The sequence below is a fragment of the Coregonus lavaretus genome, assembly GCF_964263955.1.
Source record: "Coregonus lavaretus genome assembly, chromosome: 19".
NCBI lineage: Eukaryota > Metazoa > Chordata > Actinopteri > Salmoniformes > Salmonidae > Coregonus > Coregonus lavaretus.
The window spans coordinates 43068616-43090225 of NC_140006.1; positions in this window are offsets into that span (position 1 = coordinate 43068616).

Below are 21610 nucleotides of genomic sequence, written 5' to 3' on the forward strand. Positions count from 1 at the left end.
AATCATATCACTTTAGTAAAAATTTTTTTTTTAAGGGAATGACAACCTTAGATTTGAGCATTTATGGCCTCCATTTCAGAAAATCCTAATTTACCAAAAAAAATGTCTCATTGGTGATACCATCATTGGTGTTACTATTCCTCAGGGCCTAGCCACATTTTGGCATCTGCGGACAGATGGCGGGTGGTCAGGGCTCCACAGTGCAAGCATTTCGCTCGCATTTGAGAATACAAATAGTTAGCAGTCAAGTATGAGCACATTTACAGTGAAATAAATCCTGCAGTAGCACGAATCCTGTAATGACGCGCAGTAACACTGCCTGGCTAGGGAGCTGTGCGCACTGTGACTGAAGTGCTGAAGAGTCGTTTTTAGAGGCTTTGTAACACAGACATAAAAGTTGGTATAATTTGCCGAACGTCTACTAAAGGGAGACTTTGTCCTTGTGTTTCTTGACTATTCGCATTGTTTTGTTCACAAGCTAGGTTGTTTTTCAATGTTTGAGGGTACTAGTCAGATATCAAAGATATTTATAACTAAACCAAGATAATTAATCTGTGTTGTTTACAGTGGGAGCAAATGAAGCATAGTGAGCAGAACAAGCAAGGAGGCGGGCAAAGCCAAGCACGAGCTAGCGAGATCCTATTGGCCTGTTGTAGCATGTATTTGCATATTTCTGTTAGGGACTCTGTGAAGTGCATGTGTGCTCAAACTCAATTCGACCTTGCACTCCTTCTAAACAACGCAATTTTTTAAAAACTTTGGCAAAACATAAAGTCTATAAAACTTAGTGCACTGGGTTCGTTAACAGATTTTATTTTTGGGAACAGAAAAATATATGAGTTACCACACCAGGTCTCAGGGATGGCTAACTCTGGAAATTCCTTTGGTCTGTACTGAGTTAGCTAATCAGCTTTTAGTTTTCTTGCAGCTTATTTGTGGAACAATCTTCAAAATGTTCTTAAATTTGATGTTCTGTTGCCTCTAGGGCAATTCAGAAAGCTGATTGTGGACCTTATTACTGATGAATGTGTTTGTTTTTTATGACAGTGTTTTTCTTTCTGCTTGCATTTATATTTTGATGTGTGTATTTTCTGTAATTTATGTAATTCAAGGTTCATCTGTAAAATAGACCTTGGTCTTAGTATGACTCCCTGATAAAATGAAGGTAAAATAAATGCATTTTTCCTAAACCTGCCACGAAAAGTCAATTCTGACAAAAGCTTTTAGCCATGACCCATTTTTTGTCTAATCTGTGATATTTTGGTTAAAAGACTCAAGTCATGCTCATCCATTCCACCATTGGCTGGTAAAAAAAATCTTAGTGCTGCCACAGTGGGTGGTGGATGAAAAAGTTAGTTTCAAGCCCTGCTTCTCCTACTGGTGGTAATTATAACTAATGTTATCATAATGGTAAAAATGATACATACTTATTAAGCAACCATACTAGTTGATTTAGAATGGGAAGATGTACCCAAATAAATTGAGATAAAAACAAATATAGGAAAATTATGTTGCCCAAATCCCACCTTAATTCAAGAATGATCCAACACAGAGACATTGACAGGCCCGTCCACACCAAATGCACGCTACAGCCCATGGTTCCAGTCATTTACCGTTCGTCGATTCTGCGGTGGCATCACGGGGTTCCGACCAGGTAGTCATGGCCTTGGCGGTGTCGTCTCGGCAGGCCACGTCTGGAAAAGGACATTGGTAAAAATAATTTAAAGTACTACTTAAGTCGTTTTTTTAGGGTATCTACAGTGGGGGGGGGGGGAAGTATTTGATCCCCTGCTGATTTTGTACGTTTGCCCACTGACAAAGACATGATCAGTCTATAATTTTAATGGTAGGTTTATTTGAACAATGAGAGACAGAATAACAACAAAAAAATCCAGAAAAACTAATGTCAAAAATGTTATAAATTGATTTGCATTTTAATGAGGGAAATAAGTATTTGACCCCTCTGCAAAACATGACTTAGTACTTGGTGGCAAATCCCTTGTTGGCAATCACAGAGGTCAGACGTTTCTTGTACTTGGCCACCAGGTTTACACACATCTCAGGAGGGATTTTGTCCCACTCCTCTTTGCAGATCTTCTCCAAGTCATTAAGGTTTTGAGGCTGACGTTTGGCAACTCGAACCTTCAGTTCCCTCCACAGATTTTCTATGGGTTAAGGTCTGGAGACTGGCTAGGCCACTCCAGGACCTTAATGTGCTTCTTCTTGAGCCACTCCTTTGTTGCCTTGGCCGTGTGTTTTGGGTCATGCTGGAATACCCATCCACGACCCATTTTCAATGCCCTGGCTGAGGGAAGGAGGTTCTCACCCAAGATTTGATGGTACATGGCCCCGTCCATCGTCCCTTTGATGCGGTGAAGTTGTCCTGTCCCCTTAGCAGAAAAACACCCCCAAAGCATAATGTTTCCACCTCCATGTTTGACGGTGGGGATGGTGTTCTTGGGGTCATAGGCAGCATTCCTCCTCCTCCAAACATGGCGAGTTGAGTTGATGCCAAAGAGCTCGATTGTTGTCTCATCTGACCACAACACCTTCACCCAGTTCTCCTCTGAATCATTCAGGTGTTCATTGGCAAACTTCAGAGGGGCCTGTATATGTGCTTTCTTTAGCAGGGGGACCTTGCGGGCGCTGCAGGATTTCAGTCCTTCACGGCGTAGTGTGTTACCAATTGTTTTTTTGGTGACTATGGTCCCAGCTGCCTTGAGATCATTGACAAGATCCTCCCGTGTAGTTCTGGGCTGATTCCTCACCGTTCTCATGATCATTGCAACTCCACAAGGTGAGATCTTGCATGGAGCCCCAGGCCGAGGGAGATTGACAGTTATTTTGTGTTTCTTCCATTTGTGAATAATCATACCAACTGTTGTCACCTTCTCACCAAGCTGCTTGGCGATGGTCTTGTAGCCCATTCCAGCCTTGTGTAGGTCTACAATCTTGTCCCTGACATCCTTGGAGAGCTCTTTGGTCTTGGCCATGGTGGAGAGTTTGAAATCTGATCGATTGATTGTTACCTGTATAAAAGACACCTGTCCACAGAAGCAAGCTGAGATTAGTAGCACTCCCTTTAAGAGTGTGCTCCTAATCTCAGCTCGTTACCTGTATAAAAGACACCTGGGAGCCAGAAATCTTTCTGATTGAGAGGGGGTCAAATACATATTTCCGTCATTAAAATGCAAATCAATTTATAACATTTTTGACATGCGTTTTTCTGGATTTTTTTGTTGTTATTCTGTCTCTCACTGTTCAAATAAACCTACCATTAAAATTATAGACTGATCATTTCTTTGTCAGTTGGCAAACGTACAAAATCAGCAGGGGATCAAATACATACTTTCTTCCCTCACTGTATACTTTGCTTTACTATTTATATTTTTGACAACTTTTAATCCACTACATTCCTAAAGAAAATACACTACATAACCAAAGGTATGTGGACACCTGCTCGTCGAACATCTCATTCCAAAATCATGGGTGTTAATATGGAGTTGGTCCCCCATTTGCTGCTATACCAGCCTCCACTCTTCTGGGAAGGCTTTCCACTAGATGTTGGAACATTGCTGCGGCGACTTGCTTCCATTCAACCACGAGCATTAGTGAGGTCGGGCACTGATGTTGGGCGATTAGGCCTGGCTTGCAGTCGGCGTTCCAATTAATCCTAAAGGTGTTCGATGGGGTTGAGGTCAGGGCTCTGTGCAGGCCAGTCAGGTTCTTCCACACCAATCTCGACAAACCATTTCTGTATGGCCCTCGCTTTGTGCACGGGGGTATTGTCATAATGAAACAGGAAAGGGCCTTCCCCAAACTGTTGCCACAAAGTTGGAAGCACAGAATAGTCTAGAATGTCATTGTATGCTGTAGCATTAAGATTTCCCTTCACTTGAACTAAGGGGCCTAGCCCGAACCATGAAAAACAGCCCCAGACCATTATTCCTCCTCCACCAAACTTTACAGTTGGCACTATGCATTCGGGCAGGTAGCGTTCTCCTGGCATCCGCCAAACCAGATTCGTCCGACGGACTGCCAGATGGTGAAGCGTGATTCATCACTCCAGAGAAGGCGTTTCCTTTGCTCCAGAGTCCAATGGCGGCGAGCTTTACACCACTCCAGCCGACGCTTGGCATTGCGCACTGTGATCTTAGGCTTGTGTGTGACTGCTCGGCCATGGAAACCCATTTCATGAAGCTCCGGACGAACAGTTCTTGTGCTGACGTTGCTTCCAGAGTCAGTTTGGAACTTGGTAGTGAATGTTACAACCGAGTACAGACGATTTTTAAGCGCTACTTGTTGCTCCTAGACGTTTCCACTTCACAATAACAGCACTTACAGTTGACTGGGGCAGCTCTAGCAGGGCAGAAATTTGACAAACTGACTTGTTGGAAAGGTGGCCTCCTATGACGGTGCCACGTTGAAAGTCACTGAGCTCTTCAGTAAGGCCATTCTACTGCCAATGTTTGTCTATGGAGATTGCATGGCAGTGTCCTCGATTTTATACACCTGTCAGCAACGGGTGTGGCTGAAATAGCCGAATCCACTAATTTGAAGGTGTGTCCACATACACTATATACAGTTGAAGTCGGAATTTTACATACACTTAGGTTGGAGTCATTAAAACTCGTTTTTCAACCACTCCACAAATGTCTTGTTAACAAACTATAGTTTTGGCAAGTCTGTTAGGACATCTACTTTGTGCATGAAACAAGTCATTTTTCCAACAATTGTTTCCAGACAGATTATTTCACTTATAATTCACTGTATCACAATTCCAGTGGGTCAGAAGCTTACATACACCAAGTTGACTGTGCCTTTAAACAGCTTGGAAAATTCCAGAAAATGATGTCATGGCTTTAGAATCTTCTGATAGGCTAATTGACATCATTTGAGTCAATTGGAGGTGTACCTGTGGATGTATTTCAAGGCCTACCTTCAAACTCAGTGCCTCTTTGCTTGACATCATGGGAAAATCAAAAGAAATCAGCCAAGACCTCAGAAAAAAATGGTTAGACCTCCACAGGTTTGGTTCATCCTTGGGAGCAATTTCAATCTGTACAAACAATAGTACGCAAGTATAAACACCATGGGACCACGCAGCCGTCATACCGCTCAGGAAGGAGACGCATTCTGTCTCCTAGAGATGAACGTACTTTGGTGCGAAAAGTACAAATCAATCCCAGAACAACAGCAAAGGAACTTGTGAAAGATGCTGGAGGAAACAAGTACAAAAGTATCTATATCCACAGTAAAACAAGTCCTATATCGACGTAACCTGAAAGGCCGCTCAGCAAGGAAGAAGCCACTGCTCCAAAACCGCCATAAAAAAGCAAGACTACGGTTTGCAACTGCACATGGGGACAAAGATTGTACTTTTTGGAGAAATGTCCTCTGGTCTGATGAAACAAAAATAGAATTGTTTGGCCATAATGACCATCGTTATGTTTGGAGGAAAAAGGGGGTTACTTGCAAGCCGAAGAACACCATCCCAACCGTGAAGCACTGGGGTGGCAGCATCATGCTGTGGGGGTGCTTTTCTGCAGGAGGGACTGGTGCACTTCACAAAATAGATGGCATCATGAGGAAGGAAAATTATGTGGATATATTGAAGCAACATCAAGACATCAGTCAGGAAGTTAAAGCTTGGTCGCAAATGGGTCTTCCAAATGGACAATGACCCTAAGCATACTTCCAAAGTTGTGGCAAAATGGCTTAAAGACAACAAAGTCAAGGTATTGGAGTGGCCATCACAAAGCCCTGACCTCAATCCTATAGAAAATGTGTGGGCAGAAGTGAAAAAGCATGTGCGAGCAAGGAGGCCTACAAATCTGACTCAGTTACACCAGCTCTGTCAGGAGAAATGGGCCAAAATTCACCCAACTTATTGTGGGAAGCTTGTGGAAGGCTACCCTAAATGTTTGACCCAAGTTAAACAATTTCAAGGCAATGCTACCAAATACTAATTGAGTGTATGTAAACTTCTGACCCACTGGGAATGTGATGAAAGAAATAAAAGCTGAAATAAATCATTCTCTCTACTATTATTCTGACATTTCACATTCTTAAAATAAAGTGGTTATCCTAACTGACCTAAGTCAGGGAATTTTTACTGGGATTAAATGTCAGGAATTGTGAAAAACTGAGTTTAAATGTATTTGGCTAAGGCGTATGTAAACTTCCGACTTCAACTGTATACAAAATAATGTACTTTTTACTCCCATGCATTTTCCCTGACACCAAAAATTATTCATTAATGCTCAGGCAGGACGGAATTATGGTCCAATTCATGCAACTATCAATATAACGCGTTGTCATCTCTTCTGCCACTGATCTGGTGGACTCACTAAACACAAAATACTGCGTTTGTAAATTATTGCCTGTCTGTCCGTAAAAATAAAATAAAAAAATGGTTGTCTTGTTTGCGTAATATAAGCAATTTGATGTATAGCATTTATTTTTAACTTTTACTCAAGTGTGACAAATTGGGTACTTTTTCCACCACTGTACTTAAGTACATTTAAAACCAGATACTTTTAGACTTTTACTTGAGTACTTTTCTATTAAGGTATCTTTCCTTTTACTTAAGTATGACAAATGAGTACTTTTTCCACCACTGGAAATGGAGGAAAAAGTTTCATCAGTAACGTAAATCAAAGGAAACCCTAAAAAGTAAAAGAAAACTTTTAAAGAAAAGTATGCACTCAAAACAGATCAGATTGACGTCAATCTCCCCCTTTAGGCAGACTAGAGAGCAGAGGTTCACTGTTGTCGTTCAGCGAGCAGGGTCATTCCGTTCGGGTCACACGCTATATTTATACATTGAACAAAAATATAAAATGCAATTTGGGGGGGGGGGGGGGGGGGTGGGGGGGTGTTAATTCTTACTTTATTTGCTCAAAACGTTTATGGTATAATTTCCTATAACCGACAAGAACTTCTGGAAATTAGAGCCCCACAAATGACTTCCCAAAACCTCTGTTTGGACTACCCAAAGCAGCTCCATTCATCCCGTGTGCTCTACCAAAAAGACGCCATAGGAAAGCTGGCGTTCTAGTCAGACTCCGAAGGAGGGCAAACCACACACCGCTTCTGACTACATTACTTGCTAATGTACAGTCTCTGGACATTATGACGAGCTCAGGGCGAGGATCTCCTTCCAAAAGGGACACGAGAGATTGTACAAAAAAAAAAAAAGGTCTTACTGAGACATGACTCTACCAAATTACACAGTCTCCGTCCATAGAGTCTGCTGGGTTCATTGAGCGGACAGGACGAAATAACTCTCCAAGAAAAGTAAAGGTGGATGGGGTGTTTCATTAATAACTCATGGTGTGACCGTGGTAACGTGCAAAAACGGAATACCTTTTGCTCTCTCGATCTGGACTACCTCGCCATCAAATGCAGACACCATTACCACCCAAGAGAATTCTCATCGGTTCTTGGCATGGCCGTTTATATCCCCCCTCAAGCCGACACCATGGTGTCGATGGCTCAGACACGAGACACATGTGGCAGGGACTTATAATTATAAAGGGAAAACCAGCCACATCGCGGACACCGACGCCTCACTCCCAGACAAGCTAAACACCTTCTTCGCCCGCTTCGAGGAAAACAACACAGAGCCGCCGTCGTGAGCCCTGCTGCTCACGAGGCCTGCGGGCTCCCGATCTCTGTAGCCGACGAGAGTAGGACTTTCAAGTGTGTTAACCCTTAGATGTGTGTTTGATGTGTGTGTGTGAGTGTGGACATCTTCCATGAAACTCCCCTTAACCTGGACATCCACTTCATCCTTGTTCTGACCGGACATTCAGTAGTGGTTGTTACCGGCCTTAAGCCAGCACCTAAGGTTTCTTATTATATTCATGGTCCTTCGATTCTCTACAACCCTACCCCTATTTTTCAATAACGCTACACAAATTCTGTTGGCCATAACATAAGAATGGTGGGTAGGTGTGTATTTTCGGTTCAGTCAGTCGTAGCCCAATTTGGTGAGAAAATCGCAGACATGGCAACCCCGAGTCGAGACGAATGGATTCGGTTCAGTCAGTTGTCCTAATAAGTCCTACCCAGCAACAACAGCAGCAAGACGTTAGTTAAAACTTAAAGTGATGTTTATTTTGATGGGCGAGGGAGAAATAACTTGTAGTATTGGTCACCATCTGGAATCTGGATGTCACCATGACATGCCAATTAGCTAACAACGACAAGCAGGTGTGAATGACCAGTGCTTCCCACTGTTGTTTCCCACCAGGCAGCTGTATTACATGTTGCTGGTGGGAGCTAACGTAGCCTATTTGCTCTATCCACCTTGATTATATTTAGAGTAGAATAGCAGACAAGTTTCACATTCTCGCTGAAGTTTCTAACCACAAGCACATTAACTAGCTAGCTGGGGAGGACGAGGTCATGCCTAAAGGCTTTTGTCAAATAACGTCAGATTTTACTTACGCAGCAGGTAAGGAGAATTAGGTTCAAGTTAGGAAAAGGGTTAGCTAAAATGCAATCTAAAGCTTTTGATGTTAATTTGACAAAAGCTGGATCCTTCTAGCCATGACAAAAGCTGGATCCCTTCTAGCCATGACCGGAGGACGACTGACTCAGCTGAATCCGTTCATCCCCACTCAACTCTAGCTGTGAGACATACGATATTGTGGTCTTATTCTGTAGATGCTACAAATCAGGAATTGGTGTAATTGGTCGGCAGGTAGCCTAGCGGTTAGATTGTGGGCCAGTAACCGAAAGGTCGCTGGTTCAAATACCTGAGCCAAATCGGATGAAAAACATCATCCATGATATGTGATACAGCCTGCGCAAACCTAAAACACAACAGTAAACGGGATAAGATGTTTCCATGCCATAGTACTCCATCTTAGATTAGTATATCCTAGGCATCTTATCTGGGTTTCCCATAACTGGGATACAAGCTTTTTGGGGTTGTTGTAAAACAGGATATGATGTTTATATGCATCAACTCAAAAACACAATACTTGAGTATCCCGAATAATTACTGGATATTGGTGTGCATGTAAATGTACTCATTGCCTAAAATGCCAATTTCTCAGTATAAAATGGGTCCCAAACTTAAAAAAACAATCAGATATCCATCTCTGGAACTGGAGTAGGCTCATATTGTCAAACAATAGGACTACATTAACTATTAAACCAGAAGGAGTGTTTTTTAAATGAGAATGTTTGTATTTTTTCAATATTCAGTAATTAATGTAAGGACCTTATCAAAATCTAAATACACATTTACGAACACATTGTTAACTTTTAAATTACAGAAGGAAAGAAATTCCACAAATTAACTTTTAAGAAGGCACACCTGTTAATTGAAATGCTTCCAGGTGACAACCTCATGAAGCTGGTTGAGAGAATGCCAAGAGTGTGCAAAGCTGTCATCAAGGCAAAGGGTGGCTATTTGAAGAATCTCAAATATAAAATATATTTTGATTTGTTTAACACTTTTTTGGTTACTACATGATTCCATATGTGTTATTTCATAGTTTTGATCTCTTCACTATTATTCTACAATGTAAAAATAAAGAAAAACCCTTGAATGAGTAGGTGTGTCCAAACTTTTGACTGGTGCTGTATATACACACATACACTGAACAAAAATAAACGCAACATGCAAAAACGTCAAAGATGTTACTGAGTTATAGTTCATATACGGAAATCAGTCAATTGAAATAAATAAATTAGGCCCTAATCTATGGATTTCACATGACTGGGAATACAGATAAGCATATGTTGGTCACACAGATACTTTTTTTTTTTTAAAGGTAGGGGCATGGATCAGAAAACCAGTCAGTATCTAGTGTGATCACCAGTTGCCTCATGCAGATCAGGCTGTTGATTGTGGCCTGTGGAATGTTGTCCCACTCCTCTTCAATGGCTGTGCAAAGTTGCTGGATATAGAAAACTTGAGTCTACTTTGTGGACGACATGGGTCCCGACATGTCTGGCGAAAACCGAACAATGCATTCCACAGTAAGAACCTCATACCAAGTGGTAGTGTGATGGTAAATGTGATTTAAAACCTAACCTTAACCACTCTGCCTAACCTTATGCCTAACCCTTCCCGTGATTTTTAGTGCTATCTAGTGGAAACCACATGTTGTGTTCAGCGCATGTGACAAATTACATTTTCTTTTCCCCTACCTACGCACCTACAGTGGGGAAAAAAAGTATTTAGTCAGCCACCAATTGTGCAAGTTCTCCCACTTAAAAAGATGAGAGAGGCCTGTAATTTTCATCATAGGTACACGTCAACTATGACAGACAAAATGAGAAAAAAAATCAAGAAAATCACATTGTAGTATTTTTTATGAATTTATTTGCAAATTATGGTGGAAAATAAGTATTTGGTCAATAACAAAAGTTTCTCAATACTTTGTTATATACCCTTTGTTGGCAATGACACAGGTCAAACGTTTTCTGTAAGTCTTCACAAGGTTTTCACACACTGTTGCTGGTATTTTGGCCCATTCCTCCATGCAGATCTCCTCTAGAGCAGTGATGTTTTGGGGCTGTCGCTGGGCAACACGGACTTTCAACTCCCTCCAAAGATTTTCTATGGGGTTGAGATCTGGAGACTGGCTAGGCCACTCCAGGACCTTGAAATGCTTCTTACGAAGCCACTCCTTCGTTGCCCGGGCGGTGTGTTTGGGATCATTGTCATGCTGAAAGACCCAGCCACGTTTCATCTTCAATGCCCTTGCTGATGGAAGGAGGTTTTCACTCAAAATCTCACGATACATGGCCCCATTCATCCTTTCCTTTACACGGATCAGTCGTCCTGGTTCCTTTGCAGAAAAACAGCCCCAAAGCATGATGTTTCCACCCCCATGCTTCACAGTAGGTATGGTGTTCTTTGGATGCAACTCAGCATTCTTTGTCCTCCAAACACGACGAGTTGAGTTTTTACCCAAAAGTTATATTTTGGTTTCATCTGACCATATGACATTCTCCAAATCCTCTTCTGGATCATCCAAATGCACTCTAGCAAACTTCAGACGGGCCTGGACATGTACTGGCTTAAGCAGGGGGACACGTCTGGCACTGCAGGATTTGAGTCCCTGGCGGCATAGTGTGTTACTGATGGTAGGCTTTGTTACTTTGGTCCCAGCTCTCTGCAGGTCATTCGCTAGGTCCCCCCGTGTGGTTCTGGGATTTTTGCTCACCGTTCTTGTGATCATTTTGACCCCACGGGGTGAGATCTTGCGTGGAGCCCCAGATCGAGGGAGATTATCAGTGGTCTTGTATGTCTTCCATTTCCTAATAATTGCTCCCACAGTTGATTTCTTCAAACCAAGCTGCTTACCTATTGCAGATTCAGTCTTCCCAGCCTGGTGCAGGTCTACAATTTTGTTTCTGGTGTCCTTTGACAGCTCTTTGGTCTTGGCCATAGTGGAGTTTGGAGTGTGACTGTTTGAGGTTGTGGACAGGTGTCTTTTATACTGATAACAAGTTCAAACAGGTGCCATTAATACAGGTAACAAGTGGAGGACAGAGGAGCCTCTTAAAGAATAAGTTACAGGTCTGTGAGAGCCAGAAATCTTGCTTGTTTGTAGGTGACCAAATACTTATTTTCCACCATAATTTGCAAGTAAATTCATTAAAAATCCTACAATGTGATTTTCTGCATTTTTTTCCCTCAATTTGTCTGTCATAGTTGACATGTACCTATGATGAAAATTACAGGCCTCTCTCATCTTTTTAAGTGGGAGAACTTGCACAATTGGTGGCTGACTAAATACTTTTTTTCCCCACTGTATCTCCTCATATTTTGGTGACGTACTGCAATTTTAAGGAGCTTACAGTGAGGGAAAAATGTATTTGATCCCCTGCTTATTTTGTACGTTTGCCCACTGACAAAGAAATGATCAGTCTATAATTTTAAATGGTAGGTTTATTTGAACAGTGAGAGACAGAATAACAACAAAAAAATCCAGAAAAACGCATGTCAAAAATGTTATAAATTGATTTGCATTTTAATGAGGGAAATAAGTATTTGACCCCTCTGCAAAACATGACTTAGTACTTGGTGGCAAAACCCTTGTTGGCAATCACAGAGGTCAGACGTTTCTTGTAGTTGGCCACCAGGTTTGCACACATCTCAGGAGGGATTTTGTCCCACTCCTCTTTGCAGATCTTCTCCAAGTCATTAAGGTTTCGAGGCTGACGTTTGGCAACTCGAACCTTCAGCTCCCTCCACAGATTTTCTACGGGATTAAGGTCTGGAGACTGGCTAGGCCACTCCAGGACCTTAATGTGCTTCTTCTTGAGCCACTCCTTTGTTGCCTTGGCCATGTGTTTTGGGTCATTGTTAAGATTTGACGGTACATGGCCCCGTCCATCGTCCCTTTGCTGCAGTGAAGTTGTCCTGTCCCCTTAGCAGAAAAACACCCCCAAAGCATAATGTTTCCACCTCCATGTTTGACGGTGGGGATGGTGTTCTTGGGGTCAGAGGCAGCAGTCCTCCTCCTCCAAACACGGCGAGTTGAGTTGATGCCAAAGAGCTCCATTTTGGTTTAATCTGACCACAACACCTTCACCTAGTTCTCCTCTGAATCATTCAGATGTTCAATGGCAAACTTCAGACGGCCCTGTATATGTGCTTTCTTGAGCAGGGGGACCTTGCGGGCGCTGCAGGATTTCAGTCCTTCACGGTGTAGTGTGTTACCAATTGTTTTCTTGGTGACTATGGTCCCAGCTGCCTTGAGATCATTGGCAAGATCCTCCCGTGTAGTTCTGGGCTGATTCCTCACCGTTCTCATGATCATTGCAACTCCACGACGTGAGATCTTGCATGGAGCCCCAGGCCAAGGGAGATTGACAGTTATTTTGTGTTTCTTCCATTTGTGAATAATCATACCAACTGTTGTCACCTTCTCACCAAGCTGCTTGGCGATGGTCTTGTAGCCCATTCCAGCATTCCAGCCTTGTGTAGGTCTACAATCTTGTCCCTGACATCCTTGGAGAGCTCTTTGGTCTTGGCCATGGTGGAGAGTTTGGAATCTGATTGATTGATTGCTTCTGTGGACAGGTGTCTTTTATACAGGTAACAAGCTGAGATTAGGAGCACTCCCTTTAAGAGCGTGCTCCTAATCTCAGCTCGTTACCTGTATAAAAGACACCTGGAAGCCAGAAATCTTTCTGATTGAGAGCAGGTCAAATACTTATTTCCCTCATTGAAATGCAAATCAATTTATAACATTTTTGACATGCGTTTTTCAGTTTTTTGTTGTTGTTATTATGTCTCTCACTGTTAAATAAACCTACCATTAAAATTATAGACTGATCATTTCTTTGTCAGTGGGCAAACGTACAAAATCAGCAGGGGATCAATTACTTTTTTCCCTCACTGTAGGTATAATATAATAATATAATATGCCATTTAGCAGACGCTTTTATCCAAAGCGACTTACAGTCATGCGTGCATACATTTTTGTGTATGGGTGGTCCCGGGGATCGAACCCACTACCTTGGCGTTACAAGCGCCGTGCTCTACCAGTTGAGCTACAGAGGTAGCTCATTAGTTGATCAGGCCTAGGTGTGTCAGACCTGAAGACGAGCCAAGTGGGAGGAGTCTGCAATAAACACACATTTTAAGGTCAAGTTTAGTTGACTTCATTAAAATAAATGTTAGTTACACCATTTACTCGCACACACAAACTCAAAATACAAAAAGGGCTGGTATCCAATTTGGGGAAAATATAAAGGAGGGCAACACGTGACATATACATTTGGGGAAGACTGATTGTTCCCATTGGACCACATAAATGTTGGCATATACCGGGGGAAATGTCTTACCCATAGCTGTGCCATGAATTTGGAGAAAATGCTTAAGAGTTTAATTCAAAGTCATTCCTTGTTATGCTAAATTCTAGGGGGACCAAACGGGTCGAATCTGTTCAGGCTCCCTGCTTAACTTTTTCCTCCCCCCTCTGTCACCGGACCGGACCATGGGCTGGGTGCCACAGACGCTTGATGACAAAGGACGACGAGGTACGACTGACAAATGACTACCGATGAACTAAAGGAACAAACCAAACGGCAGATGAACGACCGACGGGTAGTGGCGGTGGCCATCTTAACGACCCTCCAGCAGCATGGACCATCTCTGGGACTGAGCATATGGTGTGTTATGTGTCTGAGTGGTGTGAACCCGAGATTGTTTTATTAAAAACCCTTGAAACCTTATTAGCCTTGCCTGTGTGGTGGTCTGGAATAAAGAAATCTGTTTTTGACACACATCTTTATCTACATCCCCCTCTCAGAATTTATGGAATTTGGGCAGATTCTGAATACACACGCCGTCCGTCAATCACGATTAAACAATGTTCAGACGGAACAAATATAATTTTGGGATACTAGGTATTTTTTTGTAGAAGTGCATGAAGCAACTGGCAACAAAGATTCATTTCAAACATACGGAGACTTATGCCCTCTTAACGTTGTCCTAGGGTCAAAATGACCCGCCACTGTGTTGAACCAACTTTATTTAATTTTTATATTTTGGGGATCATTTGTGAGAAGGAGGCAGTGAGACTTTAAAGAAAGTATCACTGCCTCCCTCTCACAAATGATCCAAAAAATATAAAAATTAAATAAAGTTGGTTCAACACAGTGGCGGGTCATTTTGACCCTAGGACAACGGGAGGGTTAAACAAATCTAGCTTTCATCCAAAACACACATACAGAGGATAGATTTCACAGGATTTGTACACAGGAAAAACATGTGGAGGGAAGTTACAGGAATAATTTCTTTAGGCTGTTAGGTCCAGAGGCTATTCCAAACAGTTTTTCTCCGTACCATAAGAACAGAGGTGGACAGTATGTTTGGAACGGAACCTGTGCATGAGGGGACCACTAATGATGTAAATATCATCCCATTTGTCACCACTTACTGTCTTCTATAAAGTTTAACTCTAGTAAAGGATAATGAGGTTCTACAACAATGATGAGTAATATCAGCATATCGGCGGAACTTAAAAAATATACTCTGGATTCAAGGATAAGCCAGTACAGAGTGGCTCACATTTTAGACAGGTTAAGTATATTCAGAACAAATTGTCAGATTCAGGGCTTCAGTATGGCAGGGTTTTCAACTGAAGACCACCAACATTGTGTATTGTATTGAAAGCCTAGATCACTATCCTATACGGAAAGAGTCTAGCACAACCACACTTTAGAACTCATACAGTAGCACAGCAGTGTTGGAATCTAACCTAGGGTGGTAACTAGCACAGAGACAGACTTAATGAGCATTTTTTTTGTTTAGAAATGTGGAGTACAATTGTCTGGTCTGAATGAGAAGTATCAAAGAAAGGACACACTGGGAGTCCTGGACAGTATTGAGCAGATAGGTGGACCCGTTGTTTTCTTCTGATCTCAGCACTCATGAAGCGCTGCTCTACCTTCTTAACAGCACTATCAACAAGGCATGTCCTACAGGCTCTAGTTTTGTCGCACCTGGACTACTGTTCAGTCGTGTGGTCAGGTGCCACAATAAAAGGACTTAGGAAAATTGCAATTGGCACAGAACAGGGCAGCACGGCTTGCCCTTTGTCACGCTCGTCGGATACAGAGGACCAAGGCGCAGCGTGGAAAGTGAACATACTTATATTTATTAGAGTAATCACACGAACAAAATAACAAATCGATACGTGACATCCTTAGTGCAAACCACAAACCTACACAGGAACAAGATCCCACAAACACTGTGGAAAAACAGACTGTTTAAATATGGTTCCCAATCAGAGACAACCAGCAACAGCTGACACTCATTGCCTCTGATTGAGAACCACTCTGGCCAACATAGAAACACAATAACTAGAACTACACCCTAGAAACACAAAACTAGAACAACACAAAGAACACTCACACCCTGGCTCAACATACAAGCGTCCCCAGAGCCAGGGCGTGACACCCTTGGATGTACACAGAGAGCTAATATTAATAATATGCATGTCAATCTCTCCTGGCTCAAAGTGGAGGAGAGATTGACTTCATCACTACTTGTATTTATGAAAGGTATTGACATGTTGAATGCACCGAGCTGTCTGTTTGAACTACTCATGCACTTAGTTAGAGGTTACTAGGCGAGGTCTTGGTCTCTTATGAAAAATTGTTTCGTTTTTTTCCGAAAAGAAAATGCATCTGCCACATCAGCGAGCAGTCATGAGGCAGTCAGGCCTGGTGTTGGACCTTGGACCTGATTGACCAGTCATGAAGCAGTCAGGCCTGGTGTCTGACCAGTCATTAAGCAGCCAGGCCTGGTGTCTGACCAGTCATGAAGCAGCCAGGCCTGGTGTCTGACCAGTCATGAAGCAGCCAGGCCTGGTGTCTGACCAGTCATGAAGCAGCCAGGCCTGGTGTCTGACCAGTCATGAAGCAGCCAGGCCTGGTGTCTGACCAGTCATTAAGCAGCCAGGCCTGGTATTTGACCAGTCATGACGCAGCTAGGCCTGTTGTCTGACCAGTCATGATGCAGCTAGGCCTGGTGTCTGACCAGTCATGAAGCAGTCAGGCCTGGTGTCTGACCAGTCATGAAGCAGCCAGGCCTGGTGTCTGACCAGTCATTAAGCAGCCAGGCCTGGTGTCTGACCAGTCATGATGCAGCCAGGCCTGTTGTCTGACCAGTCATGAAGCAGCCAGGCCTGGTGTCTGACCAGTCATTAAGCAGTCAGGCCTGGTGTCTGACCAGTCATGATGCAGCCAGGCCTGGTGTCTGACCAGTCATGAAGCAGCCAGGCCTGGTGTCTGACCAGTCATTAAGCAGCCAGGCCTGGTATTTGACCAGTCATGATGCAGCCAGGCCTGGTGTCTGACCAGTCATGACGCAGCCAGGCCTGGTGTTTGACCAGTCATGATGCAGCCAGGCCTGGTGTCTGACCAGTCATGACGCAGCCAGGCCTGGTGTCTGACCAGTCATGACGCAGCCAGGCCGGTTGTTCGACCAGTCATGAGGCATCCAAGCCTGGAGGGGAAGAGGAGTGTGTTGGACAGCCACGCTGGTGCACTAGATGCCCACTGACTTGACAAAAAGGTGCTGCGTTACTAAGAGGCTGGAGTGGGCATCAGCATTTTTGCCTGACAGGAGCTAGGTTTCCATCCAGTTGGCGACAGATTTTCATGCAGCTATTCTACAATCCGCATAAAAACAATACGCACATTTTCCCACCAGAGACGTAGTGCACATAAAATAACTTTTGCGGTTAAATTCCCATGTACCGAATAAAAAATACAAGTTCAATGGGTTTCCATCCCATTTAACTCTACTGATGTTTTTGTCACCCAAGAAATTGTGTAAAATAGCGAATGTGCCCACTCTAGTGTTGGCAAGTGCGCTCTACAGTTTGCAGATACCATGCGTGTATAGCCTAGGCTACACGAGATTATTATGGACAAAAGAGTGAGATTATTTTTATTTGTCAAAACGGCAGCCAAGCATCAATAATCATGTACCAGAAAACACATCCCACCTTGTCTAGTGCATTTTACAGACACATTTGCTGTTTCCATCAGGACTGTCATGACATTTTTTTATCCAACGTACTTTACTCGCATCAAGAAGTTGGATGGAAACCTGGTTACGGAGGCAATTTGTTTTGATGCCAGGATCCATGTGGTTGCCAGAGAACTGCGGAATGACTTATGGTGTCAAATCCAATTCAAAAGTCGTAAAGGGCGTGAGATGACGAGCAAGATTAAACATCATTGCACTAGCAAACCCTTGAGTCGAGAGACAAATGTGGTCGCGCGAGCAGAGGACGGGTCCAGCGAGTGCATGCTATCGTGGTGTGCGCAAATTAAATTTCTGAGATTGCCAATGTGACTGAGCGAGCACAACTGCATTTTCGCACGCAGTACATTAGATTTTTGTTCGCCTGATTAAATCCATACTACATACACTACCGGTCAAATGCCAAGAGTGTGCAAAGCTGTCATCAAGGCAAAGGGTGGCTATTTGAACAATCTCAAATATCAAATATATTTTAATTTGTTTAACACTTGTTTGGTTACTACATGATTCTATATGTGTTATTTCATAATTTTGATGTCTTCACTATTATTCTACAATGTAAAAAAAATAAAAAAATAATAGTAAAAAAACAAACAAAAAAAACTCTAAGCCTTTTCCTCGCTCGTTTGTGAGAACCAGTTATAGCCTTCAGTCCTAGTTTTGTTTCACCTGTCTGTTTGCCTGCCTGTGACCACGATTCCTGCCTTCTGTGAAGGCGAAATAAACACCTGCTGCGCTCTGCGCGTGAATCTACACCTTTTTCTCCCTGAGTATTCATTACAACTGTAGGCTACCATTTGATACAATACATATGTTGAAACCACTATATCACTGGAGTCATTGCAGATCACTTGTGTAGCCTACCTGGAGCTGGCAAACATATTTAATAAATAGCCTATAACTTCCGTGTATTGTTCTGACCAGTTTCCCAGTCCCTGCCGATAAAAAACATCCCCACAGCATGATGCTGCCACCACCATCCTTCACTGTGGGGATGGTGTTCTCGGGGTGATGAGAGGTGTTGGGTTTGCGCCAGACATAGCATTTTCCTTGATGGCCAAAGAGCTCAATTTTAGTCTCATCTGACCAGAGTACCTTCTTCCATATGTTTGGGGAGTCTCCCACATGGCTTTTGGCAAACACCAAACGTGTTTGCTTATTTTTTTCTTTAAGCAATGGCTTTTTTCTGGCCACTCTTCCATAAAGCCCAGCTCTGTGGAGTGTACAGCTTAAAGTGGTCCTATGGACAGATTCTCCAATCTCCATTGTGAAGCTTTGCAGCTCCTTCAGGGTTATCTTTGGTATCTTTGTTGCCTCTCTGATTAATGCCCTCCTTGCCTGGTCCGTGAGTTTTGGTGGGCGGCCCTCTCTTGGCAGGTTTGTTGTGGTGCCATATTCTTTCAATTTTTTAATAATGGATTTAATGGTGCTCTGTGGGATGTTCAAAGTTTCTGATATTTTTTTATAACCCAACCCTGATCTGTACTTCTCCACAACATTGTCCCTGACCTGTTTAGAGAGATTCTTGGTGCCGCTTGCTTAATGGTGTTGCAGACTCAGGTGTATATATACTGAGATCATGTGACACTTAAATAAAGTCCACCTGTGTGCAATCTAACTAATTATGTGACTTCTGAAGGTAATTGGTTGCACCAGATCTTATTTAGTGGCTTCATAGCAAAGGGGGTGAATACATATGCACGCACCACTTTTCCGTTATTTATTATTTAGAATTTTTTGAAAAAAGTAATTGTTTTCATTCCACTTCACCAATTTGGACAATTTTGTGTTTGTCCATTACATGAAATCCAAATAAAAATCAATTTTAATTACAGGTTGTAATGCAACAAAATAGGAAAAATGCCAAGGGGGATGAATACTTTTGCAAGGCACTGTACATCTTGCCTAGGCTACTGTAGACTATCTGAAATAAGATAGGCCTATCAGGGGCTATAGGCTACCTGCATCTATCAAAGCAAACCATGGCAACATTGAATTACAATCATAAACCCAGATTTTTGTCTGTAGCCTATTGAAATGCCAAGTCAATCTGGCAAATGGGCTATTTATAACTGTTTGTAGTTAACATCTGGCACACGATAAGGGCAGAATTGCCAGAAAATAGCTTAACATTCGTTTTTTGAAGTTCCTCAAAGTGTTCCTTACTCAGAGATTGAGATCTTCTGTCCCACTTTCATCACTCAAACTCTCCTGTCGGATGTATTTATAGTTATGCACAAAAGGGATTTATTTACAATTATAAACCGGGTTTGAGCCCTGAATTGGCTGAAAGCCGTGGTGTGTCAGACTGTATACCATTATATTATTATGACAAAACATTTATTTATTTTTAGTGCTCTAATTACGTTGGTAACCAGTTTATAATAGCAATAAGGCACCCAGGGGGTTTGTGGTATATGGCCAATATACCACGGCTAAGGGCTGTATCCAGGCACTCTGGGTTGCGTCGTGCATAAGAACAGCCCTTGGCCCTATCCCACACCACCTCGTGCCTTATTGCTTAATCATAGCAGGCAAAACAAGTTAAAATCGACATCCATTGATGGAAAATGAGTTTAACAAGTGCAAATTATATTTTCTCTTGCGACATTGAAATGTGTTTATTACGTCATGTCATAGTTCGCAATAATAATAAATTTTGATGAAAACCAAATTTTGCTTCTAACATCATTACAAGTTACATCGATATTCCTTCTTATTTGGCTCAATAACGTAATGGAAAAAAGGTTTATTGTACTAATGTGGCAACTCCTCTCTTGCTGTGGGAAAAAAAATTTGAGCTAGTTTTCAGCACTTTTGGGCAGGTTTTGAGTGGCCATTTGACTAGAAATGTTTCTTGGACCTGGCAACCCTGCTAATGGAACCCTTTGATTGCAACGCTGCTATCCAAACCCTGTAAAGCCAACACCCAGATGACAAACCCTGAAGCACGGGGGTGGCAGCATCATGCTGTGGGGGTGCTTTGCTGCAGGAGGGACTGGTGCACTTCACAAAATAGATGGCATCATGAGGAAGGAAAATTCTGTGGATATATTGAAGCAACATCTCAAGACATCAGTCAGGAAGTTAAAGCTTGGTCGCAAATGGGTCTTCCAAATGGACAATGACCCCAAGCATACTTCAAAGTTGTGGCAAAATGGCTTAAGGACAACAAAGTCAAGGTATTGGAGTGGCCATCACAGAGCCCTGACCTCAATCCTATAGAAAATGTGTGGGCAGAACTGAAAAAGCGTGTGCGAGCAAGGAGGCCTACAAACCTGACTCAGTTACACCAGCTCTGTCAGGAGGAATGGGCCAAAATTGCTTGTGGAAGGCTACCCGAAACGTTTGACCCAAGTTAAACAATTGAAAAGGCAATGCTACCAAATACTAATTGAGTGTATGTAAAACTTCTGACCCACTGGGAATGTGATGAAAGAATTAAAGCTGAAATAAACAATTCTCTACTATTATTCTGACATTTCACATTCTTAAAATAAAGTGGTTATCCTAACTGACCTAAGACAGGGAATTTTTACTAGGATTAAATGTCAGAAATTGTGAAAAACTGAGTTTAAATGTATTTGGCTAAGGTGTATGTAAACTTCCGATTTCAACTGTATATAAAAAAAATGCATGTGTTTTTGGTATGAATTTACTTACCATATGCCCTTTTTCAAGAAGAAACACTGTTGAGGGGCCTCCCGAGTGGTGCAGCGGTCTATGGCACTGCATCGCAGTGCTAGAGGCGTCACTACAGACCCAGGTTCGATCCTGGGCTGTTTCACAACCGGACGTGATCGGGAGTCCCATAGGGCGGCGCACAATTGGCCCAGTGTCGTCCGGGGAGGGTTTGGCCGGGGGGGCTTCACATGGCTCATCACGCTCTAGCGACTCCTTGTGGCGGGCCGGCCCGCCTGCAGGCTGACTTCGGTCGTCAGTTGAACTGGGTTTCCTCCGACACGTTGGTGCGGCTGGCTTCCGGGTTAAGCGGGCGGGTGTTAAGAATGCGCGGTATGGCGTTTCGGAGGACTCAACCTTCACCTCCAGAGCACGTTGGGGAGTTGCAGC